Source organism: Podarcis filfolensis, assembly GCF_964270895.1.
Source record: "Podarcis filfolensis genome assembly, chromosome: 14".
Taxonomy (NCBI): domain Eukaryota; kingdom Metazoa; phylum Chordata; class Lepidosauria; order Squamata; family Lacertidae; genus Podarcis; species Podarcis filfolensis.
Window position 1 is genome coordinate 44,015,799 of NC_139616.1, and position 21,932 is coordinate 44,037,730.

The 21,932-nt window shown below is 46.4% G+C and overlaps 1 protein-coding gene across 1 annotated transcript in view; it reads left to right on the plus strand.

Annotated features, from left to right (window-relative positions):
- LOC310749103 (myosin-11) overlaps positions 1 to 21,932 on the plus strand; it is a 1,537,435-nt gene that overhangs the window by 115,652 nt on the left and 1,399,851 nt on the right. The gene's annotated exons all lie outside the window — the stretch shown is intronic.

Sequence of the window (21,932 nt, forward strand, 5' to 3'; positions counted from 1 at the left end):
CAGTACAATCCGAATTCTGTCCTTTTCACGCCTTACTTTTTCTGGATCAAAAGTGCTGGTGTTAGTTGAGAGGTTCTAAAGCGTTGTGTACCCGGCAGAATGCGAAGGACTTCCAGCCCAGCTTGGCTGCTCACACTTCAACGCAGTTACACGGGAGTAAGCCTCATTGACCATAAAGAAGGCTGATCGCCGAAGAATGGATGCTGGAGGAGACTCTTGAGAGTCCCATGGACTGCAAGAAGATAAAACCTATCCATTCTGATGGAAAACAGCCCTGAGTGCTCACTGGAAGGACAGATCCTGAAGCTGAGGCTCCAAAACTTTGGTCACCTCGTGAGAAGAGAAGACTCCCTGAAAAAGACCCTGATGTTGGGAAAGATGGAGGGCACAAGAAGAAGGGGATGACAGAGGACAAGATGGTTGGACAGTGTTCTCGAAGCTACAAACATGAGTCTGACCAAACTGCGGGAGGCAGTGGAAGACAGGAGTGCCTGGCGTGCTCTGGTCCGTGGGGTCACGAAGAACGACTCAACAACAGCAACAAGCCTCATTGAACATTGCAGGCCTTAATTCTGAGTAAATGTGTGCGGGACCACTCCGGCGTTGATTTTAAGCCTTGCTGGATCTAGGGCCGCAGGAATTGGAAGGGACTCGGGCATCATGTACGCTATACACACACACACACACACAGCAACTCACAACAGTATTTTACATAAAAAGAAAATCTCCACATGGATTCAAGAAGCCTTACAACAACCGTGCAGGGTAGGCCTCTATTCAGGGTCTGCCCTGTCATTAGGCAGATGGGCTTACTCAGGCAGCTGCTTTTAGATGTCACAAAATAAAAGCAAATTGTTAGTCATTCGATTTATCACTACAGCATTTTTACTGAAAGGGAGGCCACGTATGGGAATTTCTGCCTCGGGTAAAGTAAGTAACTTGATCAGTCTTGGGTGAAGAAGAGAAGAGGAGTTTGGATTTGCTATCCCGCTTTATCACTACCCTAAGAAGTCTCAAAGCAGCTAAAAATCTCCTTTTCCCTTCCTCCCCCACAACAAACACTCTGTGAGGTGAGTGGGGCTGAGAGACTTCAGAGAAGTGTGACTCACCCAAGGTCACCCAGCAGATGCATTGTGGAGGAGCGGGGAATTGAACCCGGTTCCCCAGATTACGAGTCCACTGCTCTTAACCACTACACCACAGTGAGATGCAAGATGTCTTGGGCTGGTCCTTTGCACATTATTGCAGATGTAGCCTTATCTGTCCCCCCCTCCAATTAATATGCATAAACTTATATATTGTTTCAGAACATTACAGAAGCCATTTATTATCAAAAACCCCAATTGCTCTTGTATATAAGGCGGCACATACAGATTTAAATCTTCCTTAAGGCACTTGACTTTCCCCCAGAGAATCCTGGGAATTGTAGCTTGCCCCACAAAGAGCTACAGTTCCCAGCACCCTTAAACTACAGTCCCCAGGATTATTTGGGGAAAAGTCGTGCACTTTAAATGTATGGTTTGTGCACTGCCTAAGGCCTAAGAGCCTCTGGCTAGTTGTTATATAATAAGGGAGTGTGGCATCATTTATTCCAGGCCTTATTCTCAGGCGCAGGAGCCAAGCCTCTATTATCCAGCCCTTGCGAACCTCCCCAGCCACACACAACCTTTTCTCAGGCCACACTCCTTACCAGTTTTGCCTTCACCCTCCACGAGTGTTTTTCTTTCACTGTGCCATATCCAGGGCCGTCTTTCCCTGGGGGTGCAAGGGGTGTTGGGCACCGGGCGCCGAATTCTGGGGGGCGCCCGGCACCCACTGCTGAAGCCGGCTAAGCTCTTAACTATCTACCTGCTATGAAATGCAAATAATTTTGATCAAGCTAGAAACTAAATTTGGGGGCACTGGGCAGATCTTTGCACCCCGGCGGTGCATATGGTAAAGACTGTGCTGGCCCCACAAACCCTTATTTCCAGATGAATAGCCTTTGGACTATAATGTATCTTAAATAGAAAACTATATTTAGAAAGATTTTTTCCTCCAAAAGCATTTTATTTTTTAAAAATCCAGTTTAAATAATAATTTTTAAAATCTGATTTAAGTAAATAAAAAAAAATGGATGTTTATCCACCCTGCTTGCCTGTAATGATTTGTAATCTGTCCTCGGATACTGTTTTGGCTGAAGAGTGGGATAAAAATAATTTCAATATATATTTAGTAAATAAATCATGACAGGCAAATCCCATATGCTTCTCTTCCAGCCTGAAGCTACAGAAACATTTGCAGCAGTAGAAACCACAGATGTTTTAACTGATTTTCATTTGCACACTTCTTTGTGAATGAAAGGTTTTGGACACCATTACCTGCTCTTTCCTGTTTATTTATTGAGCAGATTTGTAAGCCGCTCTTCTATAATGGGGCTTTCATTATAAATGCACTTAAAAACAGCAACTGTGATGGCCTGGGAATCCGATTCAGAGGCTGAAGAGGAGGAATCCCAGCCTGCACAGGAGTCCCCGCCTCCAGGGCCGGCTGAGCTGGGGCAGGGCCTTGCATCTGAAGCGCCTGCACCTGTGCCGGATCCTCAGGAGCAGGCACCAGGTGAATCCACTCTGGCTCCGGAGGTGATTGAGGACCCATTGCCCACAGGTGCGCCTCTCCCAGCCCTGTCAGGGGAAGGTGAGCCTCCCCCTGGGTCCAGTAACCCTCCAGCCTCTCCTGAGCTGCAGAGGCTCAGGGCAGAGAGGCGGAGGGAACTGGTTTCTCCCAGGAGGAGTGCTCACCTTAAGGCCAGAAGAGGCGGGTCACCTGGGGGCGGGGACCACCCCTGGCCTCAGAGAAGATAAAGGCCAGTCAGCCAAGTCCCAGGTTGCGGGAGTAACGTCGTTGAATACCTGCTTCTGCCCGGACCCAGACCTGTCCTTCCAGAGTTCCCGTCCCCGCCCGGCTTCCTGCTTCGGACCCCGCCTCACTCTTTGTGAACTGTTTCCAGACTTGTGACCCAGGACCGGACTTTGACCACGCCAACGGTAACCTTCCCCCCGGGACCAGCACAGCAACGAACTCACAGAAGCCACAGCAAAAACACTGGACTCAGCTATACAGCTGCAGATAAAACGTTCCAAATGTGTTGTGAAGTGCAATATGCATATGTAACACAAGATGGCGACAGTGAGCTATGCGAAATGCATTTTATTTTTCAAAACGTTTTTTAAAAAAGCATTTTCACAGTGTTTCTTATATGTTTGTAGATTCCACCATTTAGCACTTACACGGCACTTCAGAATTGTTAAAATAATAGGGGCAATGCTCGCATTTCAACTGTCTTCAGTTATTTTTGTAAACAGATTCCTGAGCAAAAGCAGGCAAGGGGAATATAACCTTTTGCCAGTAGAGAACTTCATGTACTTTATCCAGCCATTGCAACAAAGCGGTGAACCAATCACTTATCAATGAATGGGAAAGAGTCTCAGAGAAATGGGTTGCTTGCTGAAGGCAGGGACAGAGGGACTCTGGGAAAGTCGCAGCATTTGGAACTCTTTCGTTCAGAGAAAAGGCAAGTAGGAATAAAGGGGAGATTATCTTTCAGGTACATCTAGTTATGAGTTGGTGGGGCAGCCGTCAGTCTCTGTCTCTCAAGCTTCCAGCTTCAGCCCAACTCTCACACACAACTCTCCGGAACCCAGCTATCCCTTGGCCTTTCCTTCTGCACTCTAGGGTGCCAGGTAAGGTGGGGAAAGCTCCTCCCATTTGTCTCCACGGCAACAGAGCAGCTTCTTTGGATATGTTAAATCAGGGCACTCAACTAGCCAGCCAAAACCATTATCTTAACAAAGGAACTAGCTTGACTGGTTCCTCAGGCTCCGTCCTAAACATTCCACCCTCACAGATACAGGATGGAAGGGACCTAAAGACTAAAGAGGGCCAGGCAGAGGGCCTTCTCGGTGGTGGCACCCGCCCTGTGGAACACCCTCCCACCGGATGTCAAAGAGGAAAACAATTACAGTGGTACCGCAGGTTACAGACGCTTCAGGTTACAGACTCCGATGTAGAAATAGTACCTTGGGTTAAGAACTTTACTTCAGGATGAGAACAGAAATCGTGCTCCGGCGGCATGACGGCAGCTGGAGGCCCCATTATAATAATAATAATAATAATAATTTATTTACACCCCACCCATCTGGCTGGGTTTCCCCAGCCACTCTGGGCGGCTTCCAACCAAATATTAAAAACAATACAGCATCAGACATTAAAAACTTTCCTAAACAGGGCTGCCTTCAGTTGTCTTTTAAAAGTAAAATACAGTGGTACCTCAGGTTACAGACGCTTCAGGTTACAGACTCCGCTAACCCAGAAATAGTACCTTGGGTTAAGAACTTTGCTTCAGGGTGAGAACAAAAATCGTGGTGCGGCGGCAGTGGGAGGCCCCATTAGCTAAAGTGGTACCTCAGGTTAAGAACAGTTTCAGGTTAAGAACGGACCTCCGGAACAAATTAAGTACTTAACCCGAGGTACCACTGTACCAGACTTTTAGAAGACATCTGAAGGCGGCCCTGTTTAGGGAAGCTTTTAATGTTTAATAGATTATTGTATTTTAATATTCTGTTGGAAGCCGCCCAGAGTGGCTGGGGAAACCCAGCCAGATGGGCGTGGGCGGGGTATAAATAATATATATATATATATATATATATATATATATATATATAATAATAATAAATAATAACAATAATAACCCAGACTGGCCCCTTAAACTCCTTATAATAGGGTTACCATACATCTGGAATTTCCCAGACATTGCTGGGATTCAACCACTGGAAACAGTGTCTGGGCAGAAATCACTGAAATGTCTGGGAAATCCGGACGAATAGCAACCCACGTCGGAAGTGCAGATTTTGGCAACCCTAACAATATATCTATATCTATATATATACAGCTGAAATATAATCTCTGTCTTCTATATATCCCTGTGCTCTGCAGGTGAGGATCTCTTATAGATACCATCTTATCAAGAAGTCTGTTCCCCACAATACGGGAATTGGGCCTTTAGTGTTGCGGCACCTCAAGCCTGTGGAATACCTTCTCCTGGAATATTAGACAAACAGAATTTCTTTTGTATTTCTCAGTGGTTCCTAAAGACTTTCCTCTTTCAATCAGTCTCTTAAGAGCAGACCATTCCCAGTCTGCACCTGCATTAAAATTATTTTTAGATGTTTTATTGCTAGTGCATCTGCTGCCCTGGGCTCCTACGCAACTTTTAGAAGACAGCTGAAGGCAGCCCTGTATCGGGACAATTTTTGATGTTTTATTATGTTTTTATATGTGTTGGAAGCTGGCCAGAGTGGCTGGGGCAAGCCAGCCAGATGGGCGAGGTATAAATAATAAAATGGTGGTGGTGATAGAATCAAAGACTTCACAGAATCATAGAATTGTAGAGTTGGAAAGGACCACGAAGGTCCGGTCCAACCAGGGATCTTTTGCCCAACGTGGGGCAAAATAAATACATTTGACTGTCTGCTAATGCAAGTGTTTGCTTAGATTTGATTGATTCAAAGGAAAGCAATTCATCACCTTTTGATTGGTGTTAAGTTGCATGGTCCTGGGTGGGAGTCCCGTGAACAATTCTGCGTCATACAGATTGGCAGGAGCTTCCTGGCAATCTCAGAATTCCTGCCAGGAGTATCTATCCTGGGAGCATCTCGTCCGACCGGCTGATTTGCACGAGGGAGAAGGCAAATGACTGATAACAAGGCTATGCGGTGGCCAATGACAGCTTTGCCCCATTCATTAGAGGCAGATGGCTCATGCTGCAAAGCTAGTAATTTGTGCTCATGTGGGCATCTAATTCAGGAAGCAGGCGCCGGACACACCTAGTGACAGCCTTTGTTGTCTTAAATTATAATGTTAAAATTGTGGGTGGTAAGAAGAGATGCGCCAGAGAGAGAGAGAGAGAGAGAGAGAGAGAACGAACCCTTCTCTCATAATGAGAGAACTCAGGCTTACCTGGAGAAATCCGCCATAGAACATGAACCACCAGCTTGGATGGTTTCAAAAAAGGAATGGACAGAGTTATGGAGGGGAAGGCCACTAATGGTGGTTGGGAAGGAGGGCAGCGGAGTACAGTGGTACCTCAGGTTACAGCTTTTAATGTCTGATGCATTACTGTATTTTAATATTTTGTTGGAGTGGCTGGGGAAGTCCAGCCAGATGGGCGGGGTATAAATTTTATTATTATTATTATTATTATTATTATTATTATTATTATTATTATTACAGTGGTACCTTGGGTTACATACGCTTCAGGTTACAGACTCCGCTAACCCAGAAATAGTACCTCGGGTTAAGAACTTTGCTTCAGGATGGGAACAGAAATCGCACGGCGGTGGCAGCGGGAGGCCCCATTAGCTAAAGTGGTGCTTCAGGTTAAGAAGAGTTTCAGGTTAAGAATGGACCTCCGGAACGAATTAAGTTCTTAACCCGAGGTACCACTGTACGCATGCGCATTCAACTGCCTATCTGCGTCACCCAGGAGATCACAGCTGCAGAGATAAAAAGATTTGTTCTGTTGGCTGCAGAGATCACTTCCTGGTTAGCATGGAGAAGCCATATTGTTACCAGAAAATTGGAAGGGGAGTGAGAGACCTACCCCCTCCCCACAAGCCACATTATGAGGCAAAGACAAAGAGCCTCAAATACCAAATGTAGCAATTAAAGTAAAGGTAAAGGAACCCTGGACAGTTAAGTCCAGTCAAAGGCGACTATGGGGTGCAGCGCTCATCTTGCTTTCAGACCGAGGGAGCCGGCGTTTGTCCACAGACAGCTTTCCGGGTCATGTGGACAGCAGGACTAAACCACTTCTGGTGCCACGGAACACTGTGACGGAAACCAGAGCGCACGAAAACGCCATTTACATTCCCGCCGGAGCTGTACCTATTTATCTACTTGCACTGGCATGCTTTCGTCCTGCTAGGTTGGCAGGAGCTGGGACAGAGCAACAGGAACTCATTCCATCGTGGGGATTCGAACCGCCGACCTTCTGATCAGCAAGTCCAAGAGGCTCAGTGGTTTAGACCACAGCGCCACCCTCGATTACCAAATGTAGCAATTAACTGATAAGTGTATCCATGTACTGGCTCAATGGGAAAACTTCAGAAATTCATATAAAATCACTCCAGCGACGGATTTACACCATTCCAACATTGTTCTACTCAGAAGGAATATGGCTAGTAGGGAAGGAGCTTGGGACATGAGTAGGGGCAGCTGTAATCCCCAAAGTGTGAGGCCACGGTACTCAGCAGCCCCACTGATCATCACTGGCATCCTGGCACCTGAGTGCCAGACAGGTAGTCATTCCAAGAACAGTCGCAAACCCAACCTCAGTGGATTGCGGTCTCTGTCAAGACAATAGGGTGTGCTTAACTTGGCTGGGAAAACAGGAACATGCAAATACTTTTGTTTCACCTAAAGATTGGAAGGTGGAGGTCTTGTGAGGGACAGGAGAAGCCTGGTGCTCAGGTTTCTGCCAGAAGACCCCTCCCAATTTATGACATAGTTAAGACAAATGTATGATGTTTTACTAAGGGTGTTGTGGGGAACTTTGGGGAACTGATCAAAAGAGGATTTTTCCTTTGTTTGGGGCTTCTCTCTGCTTCTGCTATGTTGTAGTTTGGAGCCTTGTTGCAACAGTAAAGATCAGGCCTCCTGGCCGCTGGTTTGCTTCAATTTCTTGCCTGTGGTCTTCTTTTACCTTCCAACCAAAGCCTGCGGAACTCACCGCTGCAATATTCAGAGGAGCCCGGTGATGGAAGCGTGCAGCTGGATTATGGCAGCACCAAGCGCTGAAATTTTGTGCCCCTCACAAATTTTGTGTCTGGGGCAACCCGCCCCCCGTGTCCACCCCCCCATGCTACGCCGCTGGCACAAGTTACGGGAACATAAGACTCATGCTGCTGTTTAAAGCCTCCATAGGGCCTCTTTCCCCTCACCTGACACCCGGTCGAATAAAATCAGAAATAATGATGGGGCCAAAAGAAATTGGGGGATTTGCAGACCCAGACTTAAAAAGATATTTTGAAGCAGCAAGCTGGAGTTGGATGAAAGAGTGGATATTACTAAAAGATACTGAAGTTCTGGGAGAAGCCATTCACCCCCCCCAGACCGCAGCAGAGGGAGAAAAGGAAAGTCGCCCCCCCCCCCCAGACAGAGTTACCATTCCCAGAAAATCTTAACAAACTAGGTAAAGGTAAAGGGACCTAGGTCCAGTCGTGACCGACTCTGGGGTTGCGGTGCTCATCTCACTTTATTGGCCGAGGGAGCCAGCGTACAGCTGCCGGGTCATGTGGCCAGCATGACTAAGCCACTTCTGGAGAACCAGAGCAGCTCACGGAAACACTGTTTACCTTCCTGTCAGAGAGGTACCTATTTATCTACTTGCACTTTGATGTGCTTTTGAACTGCTATGTTGGCAGGAGCAGGGACCAAGCAACGGGAGCTCGCCCCGTCATGAGGATTCGAACTGCCGACCTTCTGATCGGCAAGTCTAAGGCTCTGTGATTTTTTTTTTTTTAAAGATATTTATTGGAATTTTACAAAAAACAAAGATTTACAGAATGAAAAAACCACAGAGAGAAGTAAGAAAAAAAAAGAAAAAAAGAAAACAAAAAAGAATACAAAAATTCATAAAACAACCATCAGGAAAAAAAAAATACAAAATACAAAAAACAGATAAATAGGAAAAGATTAAAAAAAGAAACAAATCCCTCTTTTGATATCTTTAAGTTCATTTGCTTGTTTCCTTGACCTCCTCACACCTCCCCCTTTTGTATTCCCATTTACATAATCAGTTCAGCAAATTCTTACCCTTTTTCATTTATCTTAACTCTATATCATAGCGTATTATAACTCAATATTTTCGTCCATTTATCAGTTCGTTTTTTACATATTCTTATTGACTTTTGTTGCTAATTACCACTTATTGTAAGGCTCTGTGATTTAACCCACAGCACCACCCGTGTCCCCTTAACAAACTACAGTACCCATAATTCTTTGAGAGAAAGACTGTGCTGCGAAGTTATGCTTTGCACGCAGCCTTAATAACGTCGTAAGCTGCCCTACAACACATTGGTCCAGCTGGCCAGTATCGTCAACACTGACTGGCAAAGGATCTCCAGAGTTTGAGGAAGGGGATATTCCCAGCCATACCTTGACATGCTCTATTTTATTTTTTATTTATTAAATTTATCAAATTTTCCTGCATTGCAGAGGGTTGGACTAGATGAGCCTTGGGTACCTTCCGCCTCTTCTAAGATTCTATGAAATTTGTATAACGCCCTTCATGCAAAGATCAGCAGGCTACCCTCTGAATCCATCTAATGGTTTCTAGCTCAGCTGGACCATGCTGCCTCGGCACATCTTGTGTGCACTGTTAACGGAGAAATCTGAGGGTTCCCTTGGACAAAAAAACAAGGACACCAGCCAGGAGTACCAGAGCAAAACAGCAGCCAGTAGGCTTGGTCTTTATTGAAGACTGTCGCGACAGGACTCCCACCTGCCACAAGGTGGAACAAGATGGAAGCCTCAAACAAAAGAGAACCCAAACTTTTATTAGCTGCTAATCCCCATGGGATTAGGACGCGGGTGGCGCTGTGGGTAAAACCTCAGCGCCTAGGACTTGCCGATCGTATGGTCGGCGGTTCGAATCCCCGCGGCGGGGTGAGCTCCCGTCGTTCTGTCCCAGCTCCCGCCCACCTAGCAGTTCGAAAACACTCTTAAATGCAATTAGATAAATAGGTACCGCTTTATAGCGGGAAGGTAAACGGTGTTTCCGTGTGCTGCGCTGGTGCTGGCTCGCCAGAGCAGCTTCGTCACGCTGGCCACGTGACCCAGAAGTGTTTCCGGACAGCGCTGGCCCCCGGCCTCTTAAGTGAGATGGGCGCACAACTCTAGAGTCGGACACGACTGGCCCATACGGGCAGGGGTACCTTTACCTTTACCTTTAATCCCCATGTTACACCCCCCCAAACTACATCACTAATACATCATGGTTACATCATGAAAGGGGAGGTCTGGTGGCAATAATCTGAGCATCCTGGACCCTGCCCCATGGTTCTCCTTGCCTTCCACCAAACACCCATCAAGTGTAACAAAAGAGATATTTACATTTCCCTGTTTCCCAGCCAAGTTAATCACACCCTTTTGTCTTCATCTGGGTTTGTTATTTCTGGAATGGCTACCTATCTAGCACTCAGGTATCAGGATGCCAGGAATTATCACTCAGGCAGAGGGGCTGCTGAGGAGCTGAGCTCACATGTCTATATGTATTTCTGAAGTTTTCCCAGTGAGCCAGTACAAAGATACATCTATCAGTGAATTCTTTTCATTTGGTATCAAAGGCCCTTTGAATAGATAGGAAGAAACTGTGATGAAGTGTTTTGTGGGGACAAATCACAAAAGTCACATTTGTGCTCATTTTGGTAGTGGGCTGCATGTGCATGATATCTGCTGGAGGGGCAACCCCCCCCAACCTATACATAAATTCCTGCAACAGCACTAAAAATTCAGGCTCGAAAGGCTCTTGGAAACTGTAAAGCTAAGTCGCTGGGCGAGGAATCTGTGGCCCTGCAGACGTTCTTGGGACTCCAGCTCCCTTCAGCCCCAGCCAGCATGAACAATGAGAAGGGATTATGGGACTTGGAGTCCAACAATATATTGAGAGCCACAGATTCTACTCATCCCTAAAGGAACCAGGGAGCTTTGAAGACAGAGCTTTCCAAACTTTTCATGCTGGTGATGCACTTTTTAGACATGCGGCGACACAGTAACCCAGCTTTACTGTCAAACCGGAGGTTAAACTAACCCCTTTCCAGCCTCAGGAGGAGTGTTCGCGCGATGCACCTACAAACTGCCGCCGACACACTAACGTGTTGCAGCACACAGTTTGGAAAGCTATATTTTGAGGTTTCTTTTCTTACATTCACCACGGTCCTGTTTTCTTTCCCTTTTCCAATGCAGTTCATGGTATTGCAGAGAGGAGGCGCCCAAGCACAACTTTTCATTTTAATGGCCTTGGATTTTAATACCCTTGGTACTTTAATGAAGCTCTTATAGTTCCTCCCCCTTCTCTCCCCCCCATCACTTTGTTCTCCCCCCCAACTTTATTCTGTCTCTAACATTAGTGCCTCACATTGAATATGAAAGATCTGCAGAAAGAACTCAATGAACTGACAGCAGGAATGCTTGTATGTACCTTTGTCACCCCAAAATTCTTTAATAAAGAGAATTTGTTTTAAAAATGAGGGGAGATCATTATCCCTCCTCTCTTTCCTCCCCAATGTCTATGACTGAATGTAAACCGAATTCATACCGAATGTCAACAAACCGTGAAAAAGACTCTGTGAATTGAAAGCGGAGACACAATTATAATTTTTTAATCACAATTTATTATTATTATTATTTATTTAAATAAAGGGTGCCCATGAAAATTTGCCAGCAGTTTCATGCTCATTTCTCCTCAATGCACACATTTTTCTATGCAGTTTTGCCCGATCCATGCACATTTTCACATGCAATTTCCCTGAACATAATGCATTTTGTTTTCAACAACAGGCACAATTATTTTGCACTTTCCCATATACAGTGGTATCTCTGGTTGCGAAGGGGATCTGTTCCGGAGGCCCGTTTGCAACATGAAAAGCCCGCAACCTGAAGCGCCGTATCTGCGCAGGTGCACAGCGTGATTTGGCGCTACTGCACATGCGCAAGCAGCGAAACCCAGAAGTAACCCTTTCCAGTACTTCCGGGTCGCCACGGGACACAACCTGAAAAAACGTAACATGAAGCAAACGTAATATGAGGTATGACTGTACAGTCGTACCTCGGTTGCCGAACGCCTTCGAATTCATAGTGAGCATTTCTGAACGGTTTCCGGAAGCCGAACGTCCAGCGTGGCTTCCGATTGGCTGCAGGACACTCCTGCAGCCAATCGGAAGCCACGCCTTGGTTTTCAAACAGTTCCGGAAGTCGAACCGACTCCCGGAACACATTCTATTCGAGAACCAAGGTACAACTGTTTGTGCATTTTTATATGCGCTATCTTGCCGGAGAACTAAATCACAAAGTTTGGAGGAGAGTGAATTTCAGTGGCTGGCTATGTGTTGCCTTTTGGGAAGTCTAAATACGATTCTACGATTTCTGAAGAAACCCAGCAACGAAACAGCCCAGAGGCTAGGACAGAGTTTTGAACATTCAGGGACTCACAGACAACACATTCTGGTGGGCTGAAGAAAAAAAAAAGGTAACAGATTTGTTTGAAAACAATTTAAGAGGGCAATGCTAAGCCCAATTCAAACAGCCCGTGCTCCACGTCTCAGAATTCTAGCCTGCTTTTCCATGTTGCACAGAGCTAAACTGGCTGCAGGACCCTCTCTAATTTTACCCTTCATTGGAAGTTGTAATTAAGATTAAATGCTCATTTAACCTCTGGAGGATACACACTGTTCTCACAGTATATTACAGGCAACTTTAATGAGTTCACATCCCTGCCTGAAATATAATTACATTAAAACACTTAAAAATGGATTTATTAGCATGAAGACCACTCATGAGTCTCAGCCATCCTCCCTCTTTCTCTTTCTCAGAGCTTAATTTAACAAGGCGCTTTGAACAATTTTTCAAACAGTGCAGAATTTTGCAGACCCCCATTCCCCTTCCAAATCTCACAGCCGGGGTTGTTTTTCGTTTTGATTCCCCCCCCCCCCAGATGGATTTTTGCATCTTTGCAAAAGGTAACTGTGCAAAAATAACAAAAGTCACCTTTTTGCAACTGCAGGACTTTGCCTTGAGCTCTCGGGATCTTTCAGGCCTTGCTCTGTTTTCAATGGCAACTGAAAAGCAAGGGTGGAGGACACAGAATATTTCGCCAACAACCTTAACTGCCACCATTCATCACCGCCGTTGCCCCGTCCTTCGGTTGGGGGGTGGGAATGGTTAACTTGGGCACATGCCAGGGGTGGACTGTGCCAGAGGCAGAACAGGCAAAGCAACAAACTTGCCTCTTAAAGGTAAAGGGACCCCTGACCATTAGGTCCAGCTGCAGACGACTCTGGGGTTGCAGTGCTCATCTTGCTTTATTGCCCGAGGGAGCCGGCGTACAGCTTCCGGGTCATGTGGCCAGCATGACTAAGCTGCTTCTGGCGAACCAGAGCAGCACACGGAAACGCCATTTACCTTCCCGCCGGAGCAGTACTTATTTATCTACTTGCACTTTCACGTACTTCCGAACTGCTAGGTTGGCAGGGGCAGGGACCGAGCAACAGGAGCTCACCCCGTCGCGGGGATTCGAACCACCGACCTTCTGATCGGCAAGCCCTAGGCTCTGTGGTTTAACCCACAGTGCCACCCGCATCCCATACTTGCCTCTTACCTTTGCACAATAGGGATGCATTCCATGATGAGAAGCCAGAGGTTTCTCATATATATAATAATTTTTATTTATAATAAATAATAATAATTTTATTTATAATTTTCATTTTACAACAAACGAAATGCAAAAACAAAACAAAAACCCTCTTAAAAATCAAGTCATTACATACAGTGGAACCTTGGTTCTCAAACGTCTTGGTACTTGAATATTCCAGCTCCCAAACACCGTAAACCCAGAAGTAAGTATTCCGTTTTTTGGATCTTTTTTGGAAGCTGAATGCCCGATGCGGTTGTGAGCTATTGTTTCAGAAGCCGCATCTTGGTTTTGGAAAATTTTGGAAGTTGAACTGACTTCTGGAATGGATTATGTTTGAGAACCAAGGTACCACTATATCATATTTCGACTCCTCTCCCCTTCTTTCTGCAGATTATATATATATATATATATATATATATATAATATTATATATATATATATATAATATTTTTACTGCATTTCCAAACTAAACCCATTTCTTTATTTAACACATATAATCAGCTGTTAGCAAGGTTATGCTTAAAATTCTACAAGGAAGGCTCAAGCAGTATGTGGACCGAGAACTCCCAGAAGTGCAAGCTGGATTTAGAAGAGGCAGAGGAACCAGAGACCAAATTGCAAACATGCGCTGGATTATGGAGAAAGCCAGAGAGTTCCAGAAAGACATCTACTTCTGCTTCATTGACTATGCAAAAGCCTTTGACTGTGTTGACCACAGCAAACTATGGCAAGTTCTTAAAGAAATGGGAGTGCCTGATCACCTCATCTGTCTCCTGAGAAATCTCTATGTGGGACAAGAAGCTACAGTTAGAACTGGATATGGAACAACTGATTGGTTCAAAATTGGGAAAGGAGTACGACAAGGCTGTATATTGTCTCCCTGGTTATTTAACTTATATGCAGAATTCATCATGCGAAAGGCTGGGCTGGATGAATCCCTAGCCGGAATTAAGATTGCTGGAAGAAATATCAACAACCTCAGATATGCAGATGACACAACCTTGATGGCAGAAAGTGAGGAGGAATTAAAGAACCTTTTATTGAGGGTAAAAGAGGAGAGCGCAAAATATGGTCTGAAGCTCAACATCAAAAAAACGAAGATCATGGCCACTGGTCCCATCACCTCCTGGCAAATAGAAGGAGAAGAAATGGAGGCAGTGAGAGATTTTACTTTCTTGGGTTCCATGATCACTGCAGATGGTGACAGCAGCCATGAAATTAAAAGACGCCTGCTTCTTGGGAGGAAAGCAATGACCAACCTAGACAGCATCTTAAAAAGTAGAGACATCACCTTGCCAACAAAGGTCCGTATAGTTAAAGCCATGGTTTTCCCAGTAGTGATGTATGGAAGTGAGAGCTGGACCATAAAGAAGGCTGATCGTCGAAGAATTGATGCTTTTGAATTATGGTGCTGGAGGAGACTCTTGAGAGTCCCATGGACTGCAAGAAGATCAAACCTATCCATTCTTAAGGAAATCAGCCCTGAGTGCTCACTGGAAGGACAGATCGTGAAGCTGAGGCTCCAATACTTTGGCCACATCATGAGAAGAGAAGACTCCCTGGAAAAGACCCTGATGTTGGGAAAGATGGAGGGCACAAGGAGAAGGGGACGACAGAGGACGAGATGGTTGGATAGTGTCTTCGAAGCTACAAACATGAGTCTGACTAAACTGCGGGAGGCAGTGGAAGACAGAAGTGCCTGGCGTGCTCTGGTCCATGGGGTCACGAAGAGTCGGACACGACTAAATGACTAAACAACAACAATCAGCTGTTGTTTAATATCACTGCACGTCTTTACATCAATCCTGCCAATGTCTTCATCTGTTTGCAATACTTTTGTAAATATTCAATAAACGATTTCCACTCTATATTAAAAAACCTTGTCATATTGGTTTCTTGTTCTTCCGGTAAGCTCTGTCATTTCTGCATAGTCCAATAGTACCTTTTTCGTTGGGACCTTTTCTTCCTTCCATCTTTGGGCAAATCACATTCAAGCGCTCAAAAGCCAGGGGTTTCAATACACACCTGAGCATCCCCATCTCTCCAGCCAGGCCACCAAGATGCGTAAGCACAGTTCAATAGCTTGTTCCCGCCACAAAAAAAAAACACTCAAAACAGTGTGTGTGTTTTTGTGGATCAGGGCCAACGCAGTGCACAGCCTGGAGTGCCCCCTCACCAGCACAAGGAGATGCTACAGCTGCGGGAGCCAACCTATGGAGAATCTCTACAGCTTAGGGGTGTTTGACCGCACTGGAGATTGTTCGAAGCATCCTCTCGGGGAGATATTTTATTCCAATCACACGGAAAGGTGAAGTGACGTCATTTGCACCTCCTGAAACAAGTATGTGAGCCGAAACACAGCCATCCTTTGAAATGCACGCCCGTCTGAATTTTGCAGCACAGCTCTCCAGCCCGGGTCATGTGTGCAAAAAATGCAGCAGATAGAGTAAAGTGTGCATAAAAATGTATATATTGATGTATGGGGAAATGGCTTTGCAAAAATGTGTGGGTCAAGCATAGTATGTATGTATATATATAGCAAATAAATGCTGATGAATTTTCATGAGGGCTTTCTTATTTTTAATCATTGCAAACCGATGTGGAAATGTGGGGAAATGAGAGGAAGTGAAAGCAACAGATTACACATGTTCATCGTGCCCACTATTATTGCGGATCACAAAATTGGGAAAGGAGTACAACAAGGCTGTATATTGACTCCCTGCTTGTTTAACTTATATGCAGAATTCATCATGCGAAAGGCTGGGCTGGATGAATCCCAAGCCGGAATTAAGATTACCGGAAGAAATATCAACAACCTCAGATATGCAGATGACACAACCTTGATGGCAGAAAGTGAGGAGGAATTAAAGAACCTTTTAATGAGGGTGAAAGAGGAGAGCACAAAATATGGTTTGAAGCTCAACATCAAAAAAACGAAGATCATGGCCACTGGGCCCATCACCTCCTGGCAAATAGAAGGGGAAGAAATGGAGGCAGTGAGAGATTTTACTTTCTTGGGCTCCATGATAACTGCAGATGGTGACAGCAGTCACGAAATTAAAAGACGCCTGCTTCTTGGGAGAAAAGCAATGACAAACCTAGACAGCATCTTAAAAAGCAGAGACATCACCTTGCTGACAAAGGTCCGTATAGTTAAAGCTATGGTTTTCCCAGTGGTGATGGAAGGGACAGTTGGACCATAAAGAAGGCTGATCGCTGAAGAATGGATGCTTTTGAATTATGGTGCTGGAGGAGACTCTTGAGAGTCCCATGGACTGCAAGAAGATCCAACCTCTCCATTCGGAAGGAAATCAGCGCTGAGTGCTCACTGGAAGGACAGATCCTGAAGCTGAGGCTCCAATACTTTGGCCACCTCATGAGAAGAGAAGACTCCCTGGAAAAGACCCTGATATTGGGAAAGATGGAGGGCACAAGGAGAAGGAGACGACGGAGGACGAGATGGTTGGACAGTGTTCTCAAAGCTACCAGCATGAGTTTGACCAAACTGCAGGGGGCTTTGGAAGACAGGAGTGCCTGGCGTGCTCTGGTCCATGGGGTCACGAAGAGTCGGACACGACTAAACGACTAAACAGCAACAAAGCATGTACCAGCTTCTGACCAGTCGAGGGTCGACTGGGGCTGAGGAACCTGCAGCCCCCCAGAGGCTGGACTACAACTCCCCTCATCCCTGACCACTGCCCAGGCTTGTGTCCCAGGGAGGTCAGTCTGGTTCTGCGAACACAGTGGTTTGGCTTTACCCCCAGAGGTGCACTCCATTGTCTCTCAAGACTGACAGATGCCAACCAGGACTTGGCTCCTGTGGTTCCTGGGATCTGCAGTTTGTTAAGGGTGCTGAGAGCTGTTAGGAGATCCCAGTTTCCCCTCCCAGAGCTACAATGCTCAGAGTGGTTTAGTCACCAGTCTAGCTGCCGCATTCTGGATTAGTTGTAGTTTCCGAGTCACCTTCAAAGGTAGCCCCACGTAGAGCGCATTGCAGTAGTCCAAGCGGGAGATAACCAGAGCATGCACCACTCTGGTGAGACAGTCCGCGGGCAGGTAGGGTCTCAGCCTGCGTACCAGGTGGAGTTGGTAGACAATAGGAGTATAGCATCTAGATCAAGGGAAGTAATAGTGCCACTGTATTCTGCTCTGGTCAGACCTCACCTGGAGTACTGTGTCCAGTTCTGGGCACCACAGTTCAAGAAGGACACTGACAAACTGGAACGTGTCCAGAGAAGGGCAACCAAAATGGTCAAAGGCCTGGAAACGATGCCTTATGAGGAACGGCTAAGGGAGCTGGGCATGTTTAGCCTGGTGAAGAGGAGGTTAAGGGGTGATATGATAGCCATGTTCAAATATATAAAAGGATGTCACATAGAGGAGGGAGAAAGGTTGTTTTCTGCTGCTCCAGAGAAGCGGACACGGAGCAATGGATCCAAACTACAAGAAAGAAGATTCCACCTAAACATTAGAAAGAACTTCCTGACAGTAAGAGCTGTTCAACAGTGGAATTTGCTGCCAAGGAGTGTGGTGGAGTCTCCTTCTTTGGAGGTCTTTAAGCAGAGGCTTGACAACCATATGTCAGGAGTGCTCTGATGGTGTTTCCTGCTTGGCAGGGGGTTGGACTCGATGGCCCTTGTGGTCTCTTCCAACTCTATGATTCTATGATTCTATGATTCCTCTTCCTGGGAAACTGAGGGAATGTTAAATCTATTTATAAAACAGTTCCCTTCCCTTGGAGTAGAATTTCATTCCCCGCACCCCTCTCTTAGAAAAAGCGAACTTCTGGCGTACGAGACTTTTGTCCAGCAGGTGGCAAGAGGTGAACAGGCCTCCTTTGCCTGCCACTTCTTACAAAACCACGTCTGTGTGTGTTTCTTTGGAAGCTGAGTAATACCCAAGTATCTAATTATGGGAACTTTTGCAAAGCACGGCAGATAAAAGCGGCACTTCCTCAGAAGCCAAGCCCCAGAAATAAGCAAATCGATTCAGATGGGCTGCTTCTCTCTTTCCCAAGCTGGGGGGCAGGGAGAGGGCAAAGCCAGGGGAGGAAATCTCTGCTGCATCGCTCATCGCGCTCGCTTTGCATATGTCTGCCGTGATGACTGCACAGGCCGTCGCTCGGCTGGGCCAAAAATGTGTGGCAAAGGTGATTTGCAACTGCTGGTGCTCCCCGCATTTGTATGTGGTGCAACAGCTGCAGCTGTGTGCTTGTGCATGCGTGCGCAACCTGCTTGCCCGCTTCATTGGGGCACAACACACACAAGAGTAGAATAACAGAATCATAGAATCATAGACTTGGAAGGGAGCCCAGCGGTCATCTAGCTGAACCCCCTGCAATGCAGGATTTTTTTGCCCAGTGTGGGGCTCAAACCCACGACCCTGAGATTAAGAACCTTATGCTATAATAATAAAAATTTATTTTTTATACCCCACCCATCTGGCTTAGTTTCCCCAGTCACTCTGGGCGGCTTCCAATCGAGTGTTAAAAACAATGCAGCATTAAATACTAAAAACTTCCCTGAACAGGGCTGCCTTCAGATGCCTTTTAAAGATAAAATAGCTGCTTATTTCCTTCACATCTGAAGGGAGGGCGTTCCACAGGGAGGGTGCCACTACTGAGAAGGCCCCTCTATCTGGTTCCCTGTAATCTCACTTCTCGCAGTGAGGGAATTGCCAAAAGGCCCTCGGCGCTGGATCTCAGTGTCTGGGATGAACGATGGGGGTGGAGACGCTCCTTCAGGTATACTGGACTGAGGCAGTTTAGGGCTTTAAAGGTCAGCACCAACACATTGAATTGTGCTTGGAAACATACTGGGAGCCAATGCAGATCTCTCAGGACCGGTGTTATGTGGTCCCAGCGGCCACTCCCAGTCACCAGTCTAGCTGCCGCATTCTGGATTAATTGCAGTTTCCGGGTCACCTTCAAAGGTAGCCCCACGTAGAGCGCATTGCAGTAGTCCAAGCGGGAGATAACCAGAGCATGAACCACTCTGGCGAGACAGTCCGCAGGCAGGTAGGGTCTCAGCCTGCGTACCGGATGGAGCTGGTAAACAGCTGCCCTGGACACAGAATTGACCTGCACCTCCATGGACAGTTGTGAGTCCAAAATGACCCCCAGGCTGCGCACCTGGTCCTTCAGGGGCACAGTTACCCCATGCAGGACCAGGGAGTCCTCAACACCAGCCCACCCCCTGTCCCCCAAAACAGTACTTCTGTCTTGTATTTCTCTAACAATTTGAGCCATGTTAGTATCGAGCTCTTCCTGTCGAATCTGCGTCGGTTTAGGGCAGAGTGGGTTTTGCTTCCGCCCAGGCAGAGAATTCCAAAAACAGGCTAAAGTATGGTTGTGTAGGGCTGCCATACACCCAGAATCTTCCGGAGATGTCTGGAATTTATCCGCCAGAAACAGCGTCCTGGTGGAATTTCCACAAACCTGTTAAAATATCTGGGGAAACCAGGGTGTATGGCAACCCAAGTTGGAAGTGTCGCTCTTTTTTTTGGCGAATTTGCTAAAAAATAGCTCAAAAACCAACTTGGGTGGGAAGGGGGAGGGAGAGAGAGAAAGCTCAACAACTTTAGTGTCCGGATTTTCACTTTTTGAAATATGGCAACCCTATGGCTGTGTGTAGGGACGCGGGTGGCGCTGTGGGTTAAACCACAGAGCCTAGGACTTGCCAATCAGAAGGTAGGGGGTTCGAATCCCCGCAACGGGGTGAGCTCCCGTTGCTCAGTCCCTGCTCCTGCCAACCTAGCAGTTCGAAAGCACATCAAAGTGCAAGTACATAAATAGGTACCGCTCCGGCGGGAAGGTAAACGGTGTTTCTGTGCACTGCTCTGGTTCGCCAAAAGCGGCTTAGTCATGCTGGCCACATGACCCGGAAGCTGTACGCCGGCTCCCTCGGCTAATAAAGCGAGATGAGCGCCGCAACCCCAGAGTCTGCCACGACTGGACCTAATGGTCAGGGGTCCCTTTACCTTTTATGGGCAACTTGCGACCCAGTGAAGGTGCCCGGGTGCCAGGATGGTGCTCGATATCTCCACCAACCGGGGATCCTTGGACCTTGAGTGTTTTCACCCACCAACAACACATCCTGTAGAATTCTATCCGCAATATTTTATCTGCATAATCAGAACGAATATGGGGAACCAAAAAGTCGTATTGAAAAATACAGCTTTTGAGCCGTCTGGCCCCAAAATGGCAACCAGGCATTCAGTTTTGGCGACTATAACCCTGGTTTAAGCAGCCGTTTGGCGCCTAACTTGCATATCTCAGTTTCTAACACTGCTTAACCCTACCAGCCTCAATGGCTATTGGCCGCCATCGCTTTGCAGTCTTATTTTATTTATTACAATGGTATACCAGCACCCTTAACAAACTACCATTCCCAGCATTCTTTGGGGGGAATTCGTGACTGTTAAAAGTGATGTAAGAGTGATTTAAATGTGTGTTATGATGTTTTCTCAGGGGATACCCAACAGAGACCTAGACTTCCCTTTGAGCTGCTTTAACCCTAAGCAACTGAATGAACAGAACATGAACAAGTTGTTCCCGTCTCTGTCTCTACTGAGAAACTGGGAGTTGGGAGGAATCAGGGACCCTCTCGGCGGTCCATGGGCAGAGCTGATATTCTGCAGTTTCATATGCGCGTGGTTCAATTTCCCCGAAATCAACTTTTTCAGAAAAAGTCAGAAACCACAGTTTCAATCTCTCAAGAGGATCAGAAACCAAGTTCAGGAAACAGCTTTGATGGCAAGAATCACTGGAAGTAGAGATATTTATTAAGCAGACCTCCCTCGAGAAAAAGGAGGTGATACGTCGGAGGAAAGAACACACAACCGCCACAGCCAATCAGCGGCCAGAAAACCCCGCGATCCGGTCTGCTGCATTGGAACAATCTGTCCCAGATCTTCAGGCGCCTATCTGCGGGCAGGGGCTCTGCGTCGACAACATCTGCAGAGTAGGCAAAAATTCAACAGGTGCTGGTTTCTGGACGGTTGAAACAAAAAGTGATTGTGGGGAGCTCCCAACAGATTTCTCCAAATTAGGCGAATGGACTGTAGCATTATTACGAATCATTATCATTATTTATATTTCACCTATTCATTCCAGAAGCTCAAGGAAGTGTCCATGGTTCTCTCTTCCCACAACAACCCTGTGAGGTAGGTTAGGGTGAGAGTGAGGGACTGGTCCAAGGTCACCCAGTGAGCTTCATAGTTGAGTGGGGATTTGAACCCAGGTCTCCCAGGCCGCAGCCCAACACTCTAACACAGGGGTCAGCAACCTTTTTCATCCGTGGGCCCGTCCACCATCCCTCAGACCATGTGGTGGGCTGGACTATATTTTTTTTTGGGGGGGGGAATGAATGAATTCCTATGCCCCACAAATAACCGAGAGATGCGTTTTAAATAAAAGCACACATTCTACTCATGTAAAAACACCAGGCAGGCCCCACAAATAACCCAGAGATGCATTCTAAAT